The sequence below is a fragment of the Cynocephalus volans genome, chromosome 4 (genome assembly GCF_027409185.1).
Source record: "Cynocephalus volans isolate mCynVol1 chromosome 4, mCynVol1.pri, whole genome shotgun sequence".
NCBI lineage: Eukaryota > Metazoa > Chordata > Mammalia > Dermoptera > Cynocephalidae > Cynocephalus > Cynocephalus volans.
In genome coordinates, this window is record NC_084463.1 from 74,587,444 (window position 1) to 74,609,610 (window position 22,167).

General features: G+C 35.4%; 1 pseudogene; it reads right to left on the reverse strand.

Moving 5' to 3' along the window:
- Nucleotides 1–269: 269 nt before the first annotated feature.
- Nucleotides 270–17,315, reverse strand: LOC134376203 (polyadenylate-binding protein 2-like; annotated as a pseudogene).
- Nucleotides 17,316–22,167: the final 4,852 nt, after the last annotated feature.

Consider the following 22,167-nt stretch of genomic DNA (forward strand, 5'->3'; position numbering starts at 1 on the left):
TTTTAATACCAGCTAATATTTACTGAATGTATATAATGTGCCATGCATCATTCTAAGCACTTTTCATGAAGTAACTAACTTAATTGTTTCAAGGACCTTTTGAAGTAGGTACTATCATGATAGAGGTCAGAAAATTTAGATTCAGAGAGGTGAAATGTTTTTGTTTCTGTTTTTCTTTTTTTTTAAAAAATTCGTATCTCCCCCTTCTTTTCTCATTTTTTCCTCCTCTCACTCTTAATATATACATTTTTTTTTAAGTAAGAGGATTATCATGATGTTGCTCTAGCTCTACCCCTGTAGGCATGACCCCTCAGCCTGCCTTTAAAACCACTGTAGAATTGAGAGCCAGAATTGTTGTACTTGGTGTTCTAGGAACAGTAGCAGGCTCATCAGAAACCCCAGTCTTTTGTTCTGATGCCTGGTCTTTTGGTTCATTTTGGGATCACCTTGATTTGTCTTCCTCTAAAGAGGAACTCATCTAAGGCCAGGAAGGTCCTCACATACTCTTTAGTGACAGAGTATGGTGACAATTCTTCTGCTCTTGTGCCATAGTCCACATTGTCAGCATAGATGGAACAGACATCAATCTCCAACTTTTCCTCAGTAGACTTGATGACTTGGTGTGTGTTTCCTGGAGGTGAACTCAAATTCATCTTCTCTATTTCATTCTGTAGCTCTTTTAACTTCTCAGCTTTTCCCTCAACCTCCCTGACTCAAGCTTTGAAGACTTCCAGCTCTGGCAAGACTAATTCATGGAGAAACAGAAAATCTGAAAAAACCAATAACGAGTAAGAACATCGTGCTGGTTAATTTTATGTGTCAGCTTGACTAGGTTAAGAAATACCCAGGTAACTGGTAAAACATTACTCCTGGCTATGTCTATGGAGAGGGGGAGGTTCCAGAAGATATTTGTACTTGAATCAGTGGACTCAGTAAAGATCTGTCTTTGCCAGTTTGGATGGGCATCATCCCATTGACTGAGGGCTCAGATAGAACAAAAAGGCAGAAGAAGGGCAATCTCACTCTCTCATCTGGAACTGAGACATCCATCCTCTTCTTCCCTCCAATAATAGATCTCCAGGTTCTTCAGCCTTCAGACTCCAGGACTTACACCAAAGACCCCAGCTCCCCTGGCTGTTAGGCCATGGGACTCAGATTAAATTACATCACTGATTTTCCTGGTTCTGCAACATATTGTGGGACTTATTGGCCTTCATTATTACATGAGCCAATTTGCATTATAAGTCTCCATTATGTATTTATGTATTTCCTCTTGGTTATTTCTCTAGAGAACCTGACCAATACAGAGGTTAAATCAGTAAGCAAAAACCTTCCAACAAAGAAAAGCCCAGAAATTGATGGCTTCATGGTGAACTCTACCAAGTATTTAAAGAAGAATTAACATGAACACTTCTCAAACTCTTCCAAGAAATTAGAGAGGAAGGGACATTTAGAAACACATTTCACATGACTAACATTACCCTTATACCAAAGCCAGGTAAGGACACTACAAGAAAAGAAAATTACAGGCCAATATATCCCTGAAGAACATAGATGCATACATCCTCAAGAAAATACTAGCAAACTAAATTCAACAGCACATTAAAAGGATTACTCACAATGATCAAGTGGGATTTATTCTTGGAATGCAAGAATGGTTTAACATATGCAGATAAATAAATGTGATAAAAATCATATGATTGTATCAATAGATATATTCAGAGTATTTGACAACATTTAACATCCTTTTGTGATAAAAACTCTTAACCAACTAGCTATATAAAAAAAGGACCTCAACAGAATGAAACCATGTATGACAAGCCTACATTTAACATCTTATTCAATGGTGAAATGTTAAAAGCTTTCTCTCTAAGATCTGGAAGAAAACAAGGATTCCCACTTGTACCACTTTAATATAGTATTGGACGTTTTAGCCAGAGCAATTAGGCAAGAAAAATAAATAAAAGCCATCCAAATAAGAAAGGAAAAAAATAAAACTAATTCTGTCACAGATGACATGATCTTATACAGAGAAAACCATAAAGACTCTCCCCTCCCCGCAAAACTGCAAAAACTAGTAAATCCAGTAAAGTTAGAGGGTACCAAATCAATATAAAAAAATCAGTAATGTTTTTATAGTGTTGAAAAAAATAGAGAAAACTATACCTTCTACAGTAGCATTTAAAAAATTACTTAATAGTTAGGAACAAATTTTACCAAATAAGTATAATATATGTACACTGAAAACTGCAAGACATTGATGAAAAAAATTGAAGTAAACAAATAAATGAAAATAGCTCCGAAATTTGTGGACTGGAAAAATTCATATTCTTAAGATGTCCATACTATCCAAAGCTATCTACAGATTCAATCCAATTCCTGTCAAAATTCTGATGCCATTTTTCACAGAAATTGAAAAAAACAGTACTAAAATTCACATGGGACCACAAGGAACAAAAGAACCTGAACAGCCAAAACAATCTTAAGCAAAAAAAAAAAAAAAAGGTGGAGGCATCATGGTACCTGATTTCAAAATATACTACAAAGCTATAGTTATAAAAACATCATGGTACTAGAATAAAAACAGTCATATAGACCGATGGAACAGAATACAGAGCTCAGAAATAAATCTACATACTTATGGTCACTTGAAATTTGGCAGTGTTGCCAAGGACAGACAATGGGGAAAGGACAGTCTTTACAATAAATGATGGTGGGAAAACTGGATATCCACATGTAGAAGAATGGAATTGGAACTGTATCTCATACCATATTAAAAAAATCAACTCAAAATGAACTAAAGACTGAAACATAAGGCCTGGCACTGTAAAACTACCAGAAGAAACCATAGGGAAAAAAATTCCTGATGTTGGTCAGGGCAAAGATTTTTTGGATATAATCCCAAAAGCATAGGCAACAAAAAAACAGTTGTTCTTTAACATTAAAATGTAAATATTTGCAGGAAACTTGACCAAGTATTGGTCATATTTTATCTTAAAAGCACCAGGAACTCTTATCCTTTCAAAATCCTTCTTCTGTCACATTTTTGGCATCACTTCCCTGGCCGTCTTTTTCACTTGCACCAATGAAAGACTTTGTCACTGCTTCTGCTGTGCTACTTCTACAACTTGAGTATTGTCTTATTCTTTCACTTATCACACTGCATTATATTTGTTTATTTGACTGTTGTCCTTACCACAGTTGACCCTTGAACAACACAGGATTTACCAAAAGCTTAACTACTAATAGCCTACTGTTGATTGGAAGCCTTACCAATAACGTGAACAATCAATTAACACATACTTCATGTGTTATATGTATTATATACTGTATTCTTACAATAAAGTAAGCTACAGAAAAGAAAATATTTATTAAGAAAATCATAAGGAAGGGAAAATATGTTTACAGTATTTATTGAAAAAAATCTGTGTATAAGTGGACACATGCAGTTCAAGCTTGTGTCAACTGTAGTTTATAAGCTCATTAAAAGCAGTGTCCATGTCTTTTTAAATGTTTGTGTCCCCTGTGCCTAACACAGTATTGAACATTCTCAGTAAATGCTTACTGAATTGAATGGAATGTTCTCATGGCATATAAAAGGCTTAACTGAGTTGGGCACAAGTAAGGATAGCAAATATTTGGAACCTGTGGTACTGCTCCCTTTTGGTATCCACAGTAGTAGACATAAAATATCAATCATCTTCTTTTTTTTTTTTTTGATCTTAGCCTAGAGAATCCTTTTTAACACAGGAAGGTCCTGTCTGTCAATAGAAACTGACATAAAATGAAAGCTATTTCACAGGGCAACCATATAAGTTAGCACTTCAAAAACTGCTCAGCTGAGCATGGCAGTACTACTATTTTCCATCCATAGCCAAAGGGTCTCGGTTTAAGAAAATAATACCAATATGCCCTTGTAAGAAGGTCTATAGGTAAAAGAACATTGAAGATTTAGAAAAGAAGGAAAAGAACTTCGGGATAAAAATGTTTGTTGATATTTCTGGGAAGGTAACAGAAGTTTAAAGTCAGTTTACACTGACCCTAGTGAAGTTTTATTTTTGTTTTTCCTCTGGCATTTAGAAAGTTGCACCTTCTTTTCTTCAATTCTGTTTCACCACTGTTCTAATCAAGAAATTTAAAAGGGTAAGTGGAGAGATGACCGGCAATCCATGCCCATCAGGGAACCATTTCCAAAACAAGAACATACATTTTAGGTCTGCCAATATAAACACTTAATAGAGGAAATTTGCTGAAACGCCTAGCAAGACTTATGTGTGTTTTTCCCATCTTCAGTGTACAAGATCAATGACGGCAATCAATCAACTACTGGGAAGGATTGATCTTTGTAACAGTGAAATTGAATAGTAAGGGAAATAGAGGCTGAAAATGAGGCCTCCCTTAATGGTTTGGAATTTAGGTCTTAAAACACAGCTTTGGCATTGGCAGATAAGTCAACTATTTTTCATTTGACACTATATTACAGTATTTGCCTTACTTATTTTGTGTTTAAAGAGTCTCAGCTTTCCTGAGTGTGGGGTTAGCATCTTCCTATCACAGTAATAGCTGTTATGAGCATGCCCAGCATGTGTCTTGCCTCCATAAGGGATTCGTTGCTCTGTTGGTTTTGTTTGTCACAGGTTGGTAATCTTTGTAAATTTGAGTAACTTTTATTTGAAGTTAATACTTGTCTCTCCTCTGTGAAAAAGAGATCCGTTGTACATTAGCAATAGAACTGACAGTTGCTCACTTAGGTTCCAAATGGAAATTAAATGAGTCTGGATGTTCTGGTCTACAGGCACCATCATTGTGATCTTCCACAGTTAAGGCAGATATTGCTTTTATTGTGTCTCCCTTCCCACCATCCTAATATTGCAACATGTGGATTTTTTCCTTTTTAAGAGGTGAAAGCTTTCACATTCCATGGTAGGTTTGAGGAGGGTACAAAAGTCAAAATAAAAAATGATTCTCATTTTTCTGCTTCAGTTTAAGTTTTATTCAGCATTCACTGTTTCTGTATCAATATGCAGTATGTTTGAGTAACAGAATGAAAAAATTAAATTAGTAGAAAAGTCTATTGAAGTGGAAGTCTTTAATATTTACTTGGATTTAGGTAAGAATGTCTTAAAATTCCATTGATTTATTAAAATGACTTGCCCCTATCATCTGGAAGTTATTTATACCTTAATTTATGATTTTATAAATAACTTGTAAATGAGTTTGACATTTTTACAGCGGCTAAGTGACCACTTGTATTAGAAGCTCCCACGAAGAATATTATTGGATGACATCCCTCCTTCACAATTACTAAAGGACTATTCATGGGCTCTATACTATATATGATGGTGTCTTACAAGTAGGAAACATGCATTGCATAGCTAATATGTTTAAATTCCTATCAAGACTTGATATGTTCTTCACATAATTCTACTTTCTACAGAGGTTAAATAATTTGCTAATGTATGCATAGCTTTTATGTAATGGAGAATTCAACATAAGCAAGTTGATTCTACTATACATGCTCCCTCCCAGGAACTTACAATGTAATGAGAAGACAAATAGCAAAATTATACTTCCTAATATCCAAACGTTAGATTCATCATTTGCAATACTAGGATAAATCTGTCCCACAGGTTTGTCATGAAGATTAAATAAAAAATGTGTGTAATGAGGATGATTCATATTTGTCATATGTATAAACATAATCAGGCACAGGATTTTAAAATGCCATGTCTAATGAACAAATTCTGGATATAATTGGGATTCTTCATTCTTCTTTCAAAATGATATATATCTTTCCTCCACTTTCCTCACCATACTGTTAACGAGCAAAGCAATAATTTTTTTCTTTTCTTTCCTTTAATGTACCTCATGGCTAATGTTGAGATAAACTGTCTAATCCTAACTACTCAAAGCACGTTGTGCATTGTGGAGTTTAGCTCACACAAGCGAGCATAAAAATGGAAGCATGTAAGACACTCCACGAGACTGTGAGCTTTCTGAAGACAGAAGCTATGCCTTATGCTTCTGGTGATCTTGATCCATTAGCACAGAATCTGAAACATTGACTGGGAATACGTCCAACATATCAATATTTCCCAGAATGATTTACATAAACAGATTCAATTAGATTACAGTAACTAGAAGTGTTATTATCAAGGCAAAGAGTTTCAAGACAAGGAGCACTAGCCAGAATGACAGATTCTGGGCTCCAGTTTAAATTTCTTATCTCAACACAGCTGCTGACTTTCTATGGAATTGTGCACAAGTTACTAATACTTTCTTGAATATAGTTTATGAATCTGTAAAATAAATATAAAAAAAAATCTGCCTCACTAATTACAAGAAAGCTATAAATAATAGAATTAAAGTGTTTTAGAGCTAGAAAAGACCCAAGAGATCGCTTTTTGTTTCCTTCTTAACACAATTCTATTTAAAACTCACAACCTCACTTAAAGTTAACTGTCACCCAAAAATATTAATTGATTTGACAAAGTAGAACAAATTATTAGGTATTGAACCAAGGTTTCTTACTTTTCATTCTGGTCTTACATTTGTCATCCTATTAGAAAAAAACTTACATGTTAAATAAGTACAATATGATATACCTCATATTTGGAACATACTCTAGAATTTTAAAAAAAAGCAAATTGCTTATTGCCAATAATTTCCCATGATAAGCATTGCCATTCTGATGTTTTACAGGAGAACACATAGAATCAATGAATTTAGAATGACTTAGCCAAAGTCACACACTCACAAGTGGTGAGAATTGGACTCACCATTCTGTCTATAGATTTTATCCTATTTTGAATAACAATTAAAGTACTTGCTGAATACCATGATTGTGTTATGTTCTAGTTACTTGGATTAATCTTTATATTGTTGCCCATAGCATTTAGTAGTTATATTTCCCTTTTTTTTCTTTTATAGACCCTGATTTTCAATACTGAAAACGTTATTTTCCTTACTTTTAAATCATGAAATTAAGCTACTTTTCTCCTCGTGATTAAATTCCACACCCTTAGTGGAGAAAACCATGGGGGTTCATACTTATAATCTTAGTGGGCATATTTTTGCAAAATTGTTCAAAGGAATATATAACAGTTTCTAATACAAGATAGTCACAGAGCAGCAAGACACACTATATACATGTAATGAATAGAAAATACTTAACCTGCCTTAAGGTAGATAAAATGGAATTTTCATTTAATGAAACTTTCTAAATCGAGTAGAACAAGTAGTAGAAAGCTTTTGAAGGGCTTATTTTTTAAGCTATAAATTTACTCTAGGAGGTGAAGTCTCCTAGTGGCTTAGATTTAGGGCAAATTTGTCTCATAGTGGCCAAGTTTATTGAACAGGTAAGTGGCTATTCAGATGTTTGGTAAAAGTGTGAGAATATTTGGTTACTCATGAGCTCTGGGTTGAATTGTGTCCTGCACAGGTTCATGTATTAATCCCTTCTATAACAGTGTTGAGGGTGTGAAATGCTATTATAGCAATTGAAAGGTGTGGCCTATAAGAGATAACTAGACTGTGGGGACTGTACACTTGTGAATGGATTGATCATGGTGTGATGGGCATGATTCTGATGACTTTATAAGGAGAGCGAATGAGAAGCTTAGCTCTCTCTCTTGCTCAAGCCATTCACCATGTGATACCTCGCACTGCTGTAGAGCCATTACCAAGAAGGCACTCAGCGGATGTGTTTCCTGAACTTTAGACTTCCTAGGCTCTGAAATTGTATGAATTTTATTTCTTTATAAACACCCAGTTTCAGGTATTCTGCTATAAACAACAGAAAAATAACTATTACACTCACATCAAATAGGCGACAGCCTAAGCAGTTTGGAAAATACATGTGAACTGGTTTTTCTAAAATGAACTCTGGTAAAGTGAGATATCCCCTGTAAATTTCAAGCATATTTAAGCAGCCTATACTACCTTAAGGCACACTAAATGGGTTATAAAACAGAGGAGGTTTTCATAACATACAGAATTCCAGTATTCAGAACTACAAAAAAAAAAAAAATGGCAATTGAATTAGGTAAATATAGTATTATAGTAACCTGGACAAAGAAACAGGTTACTCTGACCATTCAATGCTAACTTCCAACATACTGAAATTAGTGATTTACTTGAGCTTTTCTGATAGCTGCAAAACTACTATAATAGTTGATCAGATTAGAATCACAATTATAATTTAAACAATTTTACATGACATTATTGCTTTATTATTTTATCTTGTTGAATGTTTCCCTCTACAATGTGGATGGGCCTCATCCAGTTGAAGTCTTGAAGAGCAAAGACTGGGTTTCCTGAAGAAGAAGGAATTCTCAAGACTGCGAAGTAGAAACCATGTTTGAGTTTCCAATTTGCTCCTTTGTGGAATTCAGACTCAAGACTGCAACATCCACTACTATTGTGTTTCCAGTCTGCTGCAGACCTGCCCTACCAACTTGACTTTCCAGTCTCCACAATCACAAGATAATTTCCTAAAGTCTCTCTCTCTCTCTCATGTGTCTAGGATACACATACATATCAATATACAGAGAAAAATATCATACACACACATGGGTACCTTGAAAACTTCATGGAATAATAAAATGGAAAGACAGTAGGAATATTTCCACAAGCTTTCTGAAGTACCTTTGTGTGTGTGTGTGTGTGTGTGTGTGTGTGTGTGTAGCGTAGTTTCTATTTCTCTGGAGAACTCTGAGTATTACACTCTTATACCTTTATTTCCTCAAACCTATTATTTTTTAACTTAATAAACTGCAAACTGCTTTGAATTCTTATGGAATAAGATCAGCAATAAATTAATAAATAAAATCAATAGTAAGACCGTACATAAATATTCCAGGCAATAACACTCCATCAAAATTTCAAAGACAGGGCCGAGCCCGTGGCGCACTCAGTAGAGTGCTGCGCTGGGAGCGCAGCGACGCTCCCGCCGCGGGTTCGGATCCTATATAGGAATGACCGGTGCACTCACTGGCTGAGTGCCGGTCACGAAAAAACGACAAAAAAAAAAAAAAAAAAAAAAAAAAAAAAAAATTCAAAGACAAAGATAATATCCTGGGCTAAAATGTTCTTTGAAACTGTGAAATTCAAGCTGGAAACAATAAAATGTGCAAAGTTTGCCCCAAAGCACAAGCAACAAAAGAAAAAGTAAATAAATGGGATTATATCAAACTAAAAAGCTTTTGCACAACAAAGGACACAATCAACAGAGTGGAAAGACAACCTACAGAATGGGAGAAAATATTTGCAAACTATACATTTGACAAAGGGTTAATATCTAGAATATACAAGAATCAAACAACTATACAGTAAAAAACAAATAATGAAAAAATAGGAAAAGGAGATGAATAGACACTTTTCAAAGGAAGACATACAAATGGCCAACTGGTAAATGAAAAAAAAAAAAATGCTCTGCATCACTAACCATCAGAGAAATGCAAATCAAAGCCACACTGAGATATCCTCTCTCCCCAGTTAGACTGGCCATTATTAAAGAGAACAAGACTAACAAATTCTTGTGAGGGTGCAGGGAAAGAGGAACTCTTCTACACTGTTGATGGGACTGTAAATTAGCACAGCCATTATGGAAAACAGTATGGAAGTTTCTCAAACAATTACAGATAGAGCTACCGTATGATCCAGCAATCCCACTACTGGGTACATATCCAAAGGAATGGAAATCTTCATGTTGAAGGGACACCTGCACTCCCATGTTCATTGCAGCTTTACAATAGCCAAAATATGGAACCAACCTAACTGTCCATCAACAGACAATTGGATAAGGAAAATGTGGTATATACGCATAATGGAATATTACTCAGCTATAAAAAAAGAATGAAATTCTGCCATTTGAAGCAACATGGATGAATCTGGAGAAAGTTATGTTAAGTGAAATAGGACAAACTAGGAAAGAGAAATACTGCATGTTCTCACTTATAACCAGTTGCTAAGAAAGAAGGAAAGAAAGAAAAGGAAGAAAGGAAGAAAGGAAGAAAGAAAGAGATAGACAGAGACAGAGAGATAAAGAAAAGACAAGACCAGAACAATTCACTGAAATTTCAGGAGAGAACAAACCTAAGGATACTACAGATTGGGGGGAATGGAAGGAGAGGGTTTTGGGGGGGACAGGTCGGGTAAAGGGTATAAAGAAAAATCATGATTTGTAATAATGAATATGCTAATAATAATAAAAAATAAAATGGGTAAAGATTGAATTGGTAAAACATGAAATAATATGAAGAAAAATCATTGCAGTTGAGCAGAAAAACATAAGCAGAGAATTGGATTTAACAGCATACTGACCATGTTCAGTGAGGCAACAGCAAGCCACTTTATCTGGGTTGATGGAATTTTTGGAGGGGAGTCAAGGAAGATGACATTTTATTGATATTTGATATGTATATTTCTTCAGTTAAGAAGAATTCAAATTTACTGCAGCATTTGGTACATATTTAGCCAACAGTTGCTGCAGAATGAGTTGCTGTAACTTCTGATGGTGCAGGTTGCTCATTACAAGTGATGCCTGCTGAGGGTGTGGACAGGGCTGACATACAGCCTGTGCCTGCTCACCATGTTGGGACTGCAAACACCAGAAGGGAAGAGGCTTTTTTCCAATTCAAGCAAATCTCCCTGTGAGCCAGAGGCAGCCCTGACACAAATACACTCTCCAGCTTCTTTCTTCTCTTTTACTTCAAAAATTGATAATTCCATAATTCCATTTCTATTCTTTTCATTTGATTTTCTCAAAATATTAAATAAATCTTATTTATATGATGCTTTACCAATAGTTTAATGATGCTTAAGCCTTAACAAGCAAGTTCTCCTTTTATTGAACATGCACTCATGATGATTAGTAAGACAAATAAATTTGTTCTATGTGGCTACTCCGGAGTTTGAATCCAAAGCTCAGATTATACTAACTTTTCTTGCCTTTTCAGCATCCTTTCTCTTCCATTCCTATACTCCTTTAGAGAAGGAAAAGCTACCAAATTGGGCAACTCATATTTACAAGCCTAGTTAAAAAGTGAAACAAAACAAAACCTTTTTTATTTTCTATTCTTTGACATCCATTTTTGCTTTGAGATTAGAATTATTCTCTCTCAAGGTCATTTAAACATGGTCAAAATACATTATCATCAAAATTTTGAAAAAAGTTATAGTATTTTATAATATTTGGGGATTGAGGGTGTATTTATCACCAAGTGTGGGTAAATTAGTAAGGGAAATGGCATTTGCCAAATGCCTAAAATAGAAAGATCAATATATTTTAACCTACAGACAACAAACCAAGGTTATGGTCACATTTAGCACACCTAGTCCCTTATGCTAGCTGAAATTTTTCAAAGCTTCATGCCTAAACTTAATGCTGCAAGTCAATTTGCCCGTGTAATTTCATTGCTCACTATGTGCCAGACCCTATAGCAAAACTGATGCATTCCTACAAAAATCTCTTTAAATGGAAGCAAAATGAAGTCTAAGTCATGCAGTTGTGACATGGTGAGCAGACCCCACAGAATGTCAGACCCAATCCTCCCCGTCAGGAGGCACTGTTATGTAATCATTCGTGGGGCCTAAGGGTTTTCCCTCAGCTCCCCCAAGTCCCTTCCCACCCTTCTATCCTCTCTAATCATAGACACATGCTCAGGTCAAATGGAATACCAGCATCTTTCAGAGAGATGTGTTTTATTTATTTATTCATTCAAAATTAATTAGTATTTTAATATTTATGTCTTCTAAGCTGTATTTGCCTGATCTTTGTTTAAGATGATGCAAATGCACATTTGAGATATAGAAGATTCCCCCCAAATGCAATCTGGTTTAAAGTGAAATTTCTTGTTACTGTCCACACTTTTCCTACTATGTACTTCTCTAAAGCAAAAACTAGATATATACATATATTTAATAATTGAGCTGCACAGCTATCCTTTTCACTATTTAGTGATATGAACCAGCTTAATAAATGCACTGCCCAAAACTTTCAAGAGGGATAGCTTTTAAGCTTAGGTTAGTTATCTGAACTTGCAAATGTATATTCTTATAAATTAACTAATTTTTAAAGTCAATGGAGAAATAACAATTATGTAATTTGTGATAAGAGTGATAATTAAAATGTGCGGGAATAGCTATAAGAACAATAAAATCCAGATGAAAGTCAGCAACACAGAAGAATATAGTAAAATTAAGACAGAAGTATAATAAATTCCAGGAGACTACAAATGTTTGAACTCAATCTATCATCTGTTTTGATCAGATCTGAATCTTGTAGCATAGCTGGTTCTTTACACACCCCCACACACACATCCACCCCCCCCCCACACACAAACACACACAAATTGTTTATTCTCACATGTGTGTCAAATGTAGGCAAGGGAAGATTCTAATACTTGGCTCAGGGCAATAGAGGAGACACTTTTAACACAAGTTTTAAACAAAGCCACACACATCTTGTAACTTAAATTTCTTCTGCATAACTAAAACTCTCTCTACTGCCCGTGGGTGAGAGCCCAAATTCCTTTATCTGAATTTCAAGCCGTCAGTTATTTGGCACTTAATTACTTCTTCATCAGCTTCATTTCTCACTCACCACTTCTTCCTTTACTAAGCACACTTTCTGCACTCCAGGTTCCCCCCCAACCCCCCACACATACACTTGTTATTTTATTATGAATATACCATTTATTCATAGCCTACCCTTTGGAGGTTATTTTTCTGCTTTGAATGGTTTCCTTTTATGATTTCTTTACCTGGCAAATTTCAGTTCATCCTGAGATTAACTGGACATTAACTTGTCCAGGAGCTCTCTTGAACCACTTGTAGTAGACTCTGAGGGCTTTTGTAACCAAATACCACAGACTGGTTGGCTTAAACTACAGAAATTTGTTTTCTCATACTTTTGGAGACTAGAAATCCAAGGTCAAAATGTTGGCAGGCTTGTCTTTTCTGAGACCTCCCTCCTTGGCTTGCAGATGGCTGCCTTCTCACTCTCCTCATGTGGTTTTTCCTCTGCTCACGCACCAGTGGTGTCCCTCTCGGTATACAAATTTCCCCTTCTTATGAAGATACCAGTCAGAGTTGACTAGGGCCCACCTTAATGACTTCAGTTTAACTTAATCACCTCTTTAAAGACTCTATCTTCAAACCCAGTCACATTCTGAGGCGCTGGGGGTTAGTATTTCAAGAAATGAACGAGAAGGCACAGTTAAGCCCTTAACACCACCAAAACTGATTTTAGCGCTCTATTTTGGTGATCTCACAATATACCCTATGTTCTCTGATGATAGTGCACAGACATTTCCTATTTAGTTCTATAAACTTTTTTTCCTTAACTAATCTTGAAGACAAGTTATTTATTTATTTATTTATTTATTTATTATTTATTTATTTATTTATTTATTATATTTATTTATTTAGTGTATTTTACTGAAGACACATCACAATTTTGGAGGTTTTAAACCATAAAAATATAATTTGTGGTGATTGTAACACATTTTTGATGCCATGTTTGATCTGAAAAACAAAATATTTGATTTTCAAAATGTTCAAATATGAAAAAAGGTGCATCTTGCAATTGATGAAATATTATACTTGCTGTATCCTCAAGGCCTAGTTTAGTGACTATATTAGGGACTTAGGAAGTAGTTTTTGCATGCAAGGATTAACGTATCTTCACAATACTTGACTAAAGTGGGAAATTTGTAATTACACCTATTTTAAATAGAATAAATCATGCTTCATAGTAAATATATATTCAAATTACATAGTTACTTGGAAAGGACCCAAAGATTAGAAGCCAGATTCTTGGATTATTTTTTCACTTTGCTTTCCCTATATTTCAGAGCAAATAAATGGCAAAACAGAGACCAGAAATAAAGACTTCTGATTCTGAGTCTAGATGTCTTTCCATTTTTTAAGCTAAGTGGAATATACAGTTCACGGTGTACCTTAGTTCACAGGTCAGAAACAAAGTATTGTATGACTTCATGGTTATTTTACACACACACACACACACACACACACACACTCACACACACGCACACACATATTCATCAACATTAATGTAACACTTGTATTCCACCTTGATTATAATTATGCTTTAGTGGGAGGATAACTAAAGGAGCTTCAGGAGAGCAGAAAGTGTGAATAATATAAGTCACTTACGATGAGTTGATTGAACTGGCAGCAAAGGACTTCATGTTCAGAGCAAAACCTGAGTTGGACTTTGAAAGATTCATTGGAGGAGTGTATGTGTATGTAGTACAGGGTAGTTGAAAGAGTTTTCCTTTTCTGACAACAGCAAAAGGGTGGGAGTGCAAAATGTGAAGATTATTCTGAAACCTGAGGACAGGAGGCATTATTAGTCAAAATCTGAAGCTTAATGTGTTTACTAAGCTTGGGGGAAAAATTCTTTAATTTCACAGGGTTTTGTGATTTTCTTGTGTATTTTTGCAAAAGAGATCACAAACTTCATTTTTCTCCATTGCTGATCCATTTGTTTATTGTAGATGGTGCTGGGAAGAATTGTATATGATATAAGACTATACCTTATATGTAAATAAGACTGTATCTTATTTAATCCTTAAAGTAGTCACTTTGAGTAGGTATTATCTCCATTTACAAGATATAGACAGATAGATAGATATGGACATAGTTGTAGATATGCCTAGTGCAGTGTATGTAACAAGAAAACCAAAATATTTGGTAGACATCACTAACAAAGTAGTATCCTTCTATTATCATGTTCAAGAATAATGATATCATATGCATGGTTAACTAGTGCGGTTTCCTGAGCTTGAAACAAGTAATTCATATACCCCTGCTAGATCTTGAAAGAAAGAAAACTGCGTCTTACATAAACTGATTAGACACGCTAGATACAGCTATGTAATACAGTTGTCTCGACTCAGTTTTGAGCCCTGGCTAGAGACCAGTCTGTCCCCCTTCTTGAGCAGCTGATTAAGTTCATACCCCAACTTCTTCCCTTTTCAGACTCTTACATTCAGGCCCCTATGTATCAGCCCTAATTGCTCCAGGGCTAGGTACCATACAACTAGGAACAGCTCCTAGGCTCCGAAGGCTGCCAAAATTATTCCAATCAGCCAGTCCACAGGGAGCCCAAACCTAGCCAACCCACCTTGCTTGCCACACATAAGCTATATCCTGCAGTTCCAGCTGCTTTTTACATTGCCTCTGGGTACAACTCTTGTGTCGCCCTGCCTGGCAGCCTTCCTTAGTTCAAAACTGTAATAAAGAGTTCTGCTTTACATCTGCCAATCTGGCAATTTACAAATACCAATGTGTTTTGTCACACTCTCAAAGGAAATCTTTAAATCTTATAAAACAAAGAAATGTAGTGGTTTTAGTAGTTAATAAAAAAAGAAATAAAGAAATTAAGAGAGAAGAGGGAGAAAGAAAGGAAAAAAAAGAAAAGGAAAACAAAGATACTCTTCAGTTCATAGAAGCAGAGAGCAGAAAAGTGGCTGCAGAGAGCTGGGGAAAGGGGGAAATGGGCAGATGTTGGTCAAGATGTATAAAATTTTGGTTATGCAAGATCTGGAAATTTAATGTACAGCAATGTGACTATAGTTAACAACACTGTATTGCATACTTGAAATTTACTAAGAGTGTAGATTGAAGTGTTCTCAACGCACACACATACACACAAAAAATATGCTAACTATGTGAGGTGATAGATATGTTACTTAGCTTGATTGTGGTGATTATTGCACAGTGTATGTGTGCATTAAAACATCAAATGGAATGCCTTAAATATATACAATTTTTATTTGTCAATTATACATCAGTAAAGATGAGGGGGACAAGCTATTCTAGCAGGCTTTCCATTTATACAGGAATTTGGTGTATTCCACTTTTATATTATAAACATTTAATTGTTTTTACTGAGTTTTAATGATGGCTTTGACACATAAGTCCTAACACATACTAGGCATCAAATAATTGTGTGAGTTAATGAACTCAATTTTCATTGCTTAATCCTCTTATGGCCACAATATTAATAGGGAAATTAACCAAAATTGGTGGGATAGTATAGTTTATGTGCAGCTGTACAAAATAAACACATGAGTGTACTTCAAAAAGTTTGTGGAAAAATGGAGTTAAAGGACAATATTAATCTTTCAATGAACTTTTTGAAGACCCCTCATATGGTAGTCCTCATTTATCCACAGTTTTGTTTTATATATATATGTATATATATGGTTGGGTACTATCAGCAGATTCAGGCATCCTCTTAGGGTCTTGAAATGTATCCCCACAGATAAAGGGGAAGAATGCATTTTGTATCTCCATTTTCACTGTAGAGAAACATGTAAGGTAGTTTTCAAATAAAAGAGAAGCAACTAAAGAGCTGGTAGAACCATGACATTGTTTATTTTGCTTATGTTTTACAAAAAGGTGAATTCTGATTTAAAAAACAAAAACAAAAACAAAAACAAAAACAAAACCCTTCATTGAAATAGCTTTTTCAGGGGACAATTTAACCTGGCATATCCCAGAATATAAACTCTTCTAAAAACTGAGCTCCATAAGGACAGGATTTTAGAACAATGCCTGATACATAGTAGGTGACAGTAAAAACATGTAGAATGAATAAATGAGCCTCAGAAGTTCACAGCTTCCCTTTATATCATAAGATGATAGGTTAGAAAGCTTTTAAAAATACTGTAACATAGGTAGTTTACTTTTTCAACTGGATGTAGAAATTAGGGATTTTCCTTCCCAGTGGGAAGCAGGCAAAAAGTGAGTTAAATAGTAAACAATGTAATAAGGGGCACATCCTCCTTGGCTGGGAACCATAAGAAGCCATGAAAGGGACCTTAGCCAGAGAATGGCCATCTTTGGGGTAACTAAGACCAAGTGGAAAATTTTAATTATTAACTTGAGAACCTGTAATCATCAATTCCTGAGGTTAGCAGAAGAAAAAGGATCCTTCTCAAATGTTAATTTCTGTTTACCTCCCATTACATCATCTTATGTTGATTTACTTTAAGGGTTGAAACTAAGTTTTCCTGTTTTTCTCATCTCCCTATTCAACTGCAAACAGAGAAAGTTAGAGAAAGGCAAATCACCCTAGCTGAATATTAACTCAACTCACCTCCTTGCTTAAAGGAAAATTGCATCCACATTAATGAGAGGTCCAAGACAGGTATTTCTGTGTTCCAGTGATGTTTGACTGAGGTTACTGTCTTTGAGCTCTCTCTAGGAGATAATGACTCCAAGCCCAAAATAACATCAAGGGCTTGAAGCTGACCAGTCAGTCCTCCAACTGCAGAGTCCATGACACCAAAGCACCCAGTCCATCATGAGACCCTGACATCTGACTCAGACCCTCTGCTCATCCCATAACCAGCCTCCCCCTTTTTTCCCGCAGGACAAATCTCTTACCTCACCTTCTTGCCTCTTCTCCTTTATAAACCCCAGAACAGGCATCAGGAGGTGGAATAATTCTAGCCTGGTCATCCCCCAGATGCTGGTTATCTCACTAAACCTTCCAATCCTTGCACCAACTCTTGGACTTCCAAGTCATTTGTTTAATGCAAGAAGACAAACTGAGCCTGGCTTCAGGTAACAGCCACAAGGTATGGAAAACAAAATAAATGCTTTTCAGAAATCTCTTTCTGAAGCAAATTAGGAATCTTGAGATGTGAATGGTGAAATCAGTATTACTGCAGCACCTCTTGTCTTTGAAAACAGGCATTGTGGAGACAACACCATTGTGTGCCTAGTCAGAAAAGAGATTGCTGAGACAAAAACACACCTGGTTGAAATGGGCAAAGGTATTGCTATAGCCATCTTCTTTAGGTTGCTTCCAGAGTCCTTCCATGTTGTCTTTTCATTTTTCCTCAGTTGGCTTCAAAACCATGTATGAGACAGCCTTCTAGGACTTTGGGAGGGGAGGAAGTATCAGAATCGATAAGAAATAGTCAAATCAGCAGGAAGGTCCTCAGGAAGTGGCCACACTGACACCTTTCACTGTTCCATGACCATCAGCAAACCATGTGCTTTTCATTCTATATTTAAAAAATTCCTAACAGCTCTCTTTTCCTTTTTTGTCATGTCTGACTTCATCAACCAAAATGTCAGGAAAATGGCAAAGTTTTTAATTCTACAAATCTAATAAGTGCATGTTAAAGAAATGCTTCATCATGATGTGCTACTGTACTAGCCTCTTAACTGGTCTCTTTTCTCTCAGTCTCACTGAAATCAATCTTGCATACTTTTCCTCAGGTCACATTAATCATCCTAAATGATTATTTTCATCATATCCCTTTCTTATTAAGTGTTTTCAGTGATTCCCACTTTCCAAAGATCAAATTCTACACTCCTTACCTAACTGTGCAAGCTCAGCATGCACTTAAGTACTAAGCTCAAGCACTCTATGTAGACAGTACCCCCAAGTCTTAGCTGTGCCTTTTCCAGCACCCTTATTTAGTTGATTCTTACCTATCTCCAAGATTAACTCAGTTCTCACCTCCTCCTTGCAATATCTCTGTTTCAATTCAGCTTATAATGATCAGTATATTTGTTCTGAATTTATGGCTTATTTTTTGAACTGCATCATGTGCTTGGTTTTTTCTTGTTTAATTTATTTCTGGTTCCATCTTAACCTATCACCATCAATAAACATACACTTTTATAATTTGCACTGTGATCACCCCCATTTCAGCTCACTAAATCTATTACTTCCATTCCAATAATCCTTTAACACCAAATGCAGTTTTTTCATTATCCACTATCCCCCACATTTCTCTTCTTGGCTCTTTGCTGCAACAAGTGCCTTGCATAAATCTTTTATGTTCCTTGCCTACCAACTCTTGATTACTGTGCCTGATAAAAATCACATGGTGGTTGACTCCAACTGTTTGCCTTGCTTCATACCTCTAACCTAGTAAATAAAAGTTGTAGAAAATAAAATTACAAAAACTACGCTAACTTTAAAAGTGTAACTCTGAAACTCAAGTGGGCATTCATACGGGTTGTATCTAACTGTGGACACCAATAATTCCTCTTCTCACTCTACCATGTACTCAACTATTCCTCTCAAGAGGTAGAGTTTATTTCTCCTTCTGTTGGATCTGGGTTAACTTTATGCTGACTTAACCAACAGAGTGTGGTGGAAGGGATTTGATGCTAATTTGTAATTGAGCCCCTAAGAGGCATCAAAGGATGCTCAGGGAGCACAGTGGGGTATGGGATATCTATTTTAGCCTGAGGGATTAGGGAAGGTTTCTTGGAAAAAAAGAACTTCATCTAAGAATTAAATTGCACATTAAGTTTAGGGTGAGGTAGTGGAGATGGTTGTGCTGGTAGGAATGGATACGTCCATTTACAATAAAACAACTTCACAATAAAACAACTTCTGTCAATTCTAAACATTAAAAATATGTATTTTTGACATAGTACTACCACCCTACCAGCATTTTCTTATGACTAAAGCAAGAAGGGGAAAGCCAGAGATTGGTGAACTAGAACCATAGTCAGGGCCATATCTTTGATGGTTTTCATCCAGTGTAGTCTTGAGCAGATTTTTATTTAGGAAGTAAATGCAGGATTCTCTATGCTTTCTTTTTGTATAGTAAAACCATTCAGGTAAAAGTGACACTTGTTTTTAAGGTTTCCATTTCTTAGCACCACACCCTGTCTTCTAGAAAATCTAGCCTCCTTCTGCTATAATCAGAAGCCAATTCCAGCAGAAGCCTGCCTCCTTCTGAAGGCTTCACACAACAGATAGCTCATTTAAAAAAAAAAAAAAATCAGCTTATTTAACAGTCACTGACAATCTACTATAGGCAGTCATTGGATGGTGAGTAAGTGCTAGGGGTGGGGGCTACATGGAAACAAGGCAGGAATGTAGCCATCTAGTTGCTAACAGCTCAAGTGAGGAGGCATGCAGATAGGGATACTAACTCAAAACAATGTGTAAATGTCAGTTTAGCAGTTTGCATTGAATTTCCCTTCCTGCCGGATATCAATGCTCTCTCTTTCACCTATTCTCTCTGGCTAGAGTTAGTTTTATCCTTCTTAATACACAAATAAAAGTTTATACCTTATTTTTTTACCCTTTCATATGTATTTTACATAAAGCTATAAATGTATCTGTCTCTCCACTAAAGTGGAGATTCTTTGAGGAGCAGAAACAAATCTTAATCATCATGGAATCTTTCTTACTTTTCACCCCACAGGAGGTGCTCATCCTACTAGAGATCCAGGTGGTTTGGTTCAAGAACCCATGCTACTTAAGATGAAAGGTCATGCTGTTCCTTGACGTATAACACCTGGATGCCCCTTCACTTGTATCCTCCAGTTATGATTTTACTTCTGGCTCCTGTGTATCCTGATGTTTCTTTCTGTCCTCTCCTTGCTAAGCAGACCTTGATTGTTGACATTTTTCCAATTCCTCAGACCTTAAAGCTTTTCCCTTGCCTTCAATCAGAGCTTACATTCAAGGCCAAATTAGTATCCATTTTAAATAAAATGATATTATATTTTATATATGTATATGATTATATAGTTCTAAGTTTTAAGTGTTTTGTATTTATTAACTCATTTAATCTCTGCAATTATTCATCATCTCTGTTTTGCAGATTTAAAAACCTTAGTCACAGAGAGTTAAGTCATTTGTCCAAGGTTGCAAACCCATTCAGTTTGATTTCTTAGCCACTATGGTAATCCACCTGTGAGAATCAACTAAGTCAATCGTTCTACTCATTTAAGATCAATAGAATCAGAAGTGAAGATATTTGAGGACTGTGTCTCCTGCAGATTAGAATCAGTGGGGATTTTGAAGTAATAAATTTGCAAATACATTGAAAAAATATTATTTTCAACATATGTTAATAAATACATAGTGGAGCCTAATTGTATATATGAGAGAGAGATTTAAAATGTTTTCCTGCCACCGACAAAGAAATTAACACCATTCATTATATAGTTGGCCAGATGGTGTTAATGATGTTTATGGTTTTCTCAATTTCGAATGATAATTTAATGGCTATACAGATACATCAACTAAGGTGATTTTAAGGGAATTGATAAACTTCTGATTCCATTGATCTTGAATGAACAAAATGATTGACTTAGCTGAATAACTGTGGAGATTAAATGAGTTAATAAATACAAAAACTTAGAATGTAGCACACACACTTATATAGATATAATATTGTACAATTTTACTTAAAAGGGAAAAACATAAATGGTTTAAATATAGCATCATTCTTAAATGACTTCATGATGTTGTAATTTGTATTAACTCATTTGTATGGATGGCATCACTTAACATTCTCAGTCAATATCAATAAACCCATATATATCTCTTCATTTTTTTTTCCAAATTTTTTTGATGGAATTTTACAGCTATTTATAAAAACAAATGGAGCTGTTTTTCAAAGACCAGATCAATACAGTATCTGTTATTTTTAATGTAAATTCTTTTCAAGGCTGTTTCTAATAAAAATTTTTGTGACTCTTGCTTTTGAAGATATAATTCGCAGAATTTGTAACAAATAATTTTTTTGATTAAATGGAAAAACAATATACCTAAAGTTGGAAGGTATATTGTTGGTATTGTGTAGTGGTTACATAAACTGTCCACAAATGTTTAACATTCTCCTAAATGTCTAAAGTAATAGCCTGTGTGCAAATTTTGGCTTTGACACTTGCTAATTGTATGATCTTGAAAAACTAATCTGTCTGTCATCTATAAAATGGAGAAAATAATGTTTCCCATCTTTTAGGATTTGTTGTAAGACTAAATAAGATAACATATGAAATTACTTAGAGTATTGCCTGAAGTAAAGTAAGCACTAAGCGTCAGTAATTATTATTACATAAAGTGCTTAGCTTAAAGCAAATATTCCAGAATAATTCTCAAAGAAATTGCTCTGTTTCTTGCTGTTTGAAAATTTGTGGTGCTTTCTGTGAGTTATCAAACTCTAATTGCTTCAGGCACTAAATGCAGACTCTATATAAATAAAAGGTAACACAACAATGAGGTAAACATAGCCCATAGATTCTCTTTGTATGCATGGACTACATTTCATGTGTCCTAGATAAGTAACTTTCTATTTTGCTTCTGCTTCTTTCTGCTGTCTCAAGACTCTTTGGAGGAGGAAATTGGAATCCTTTTCAGTT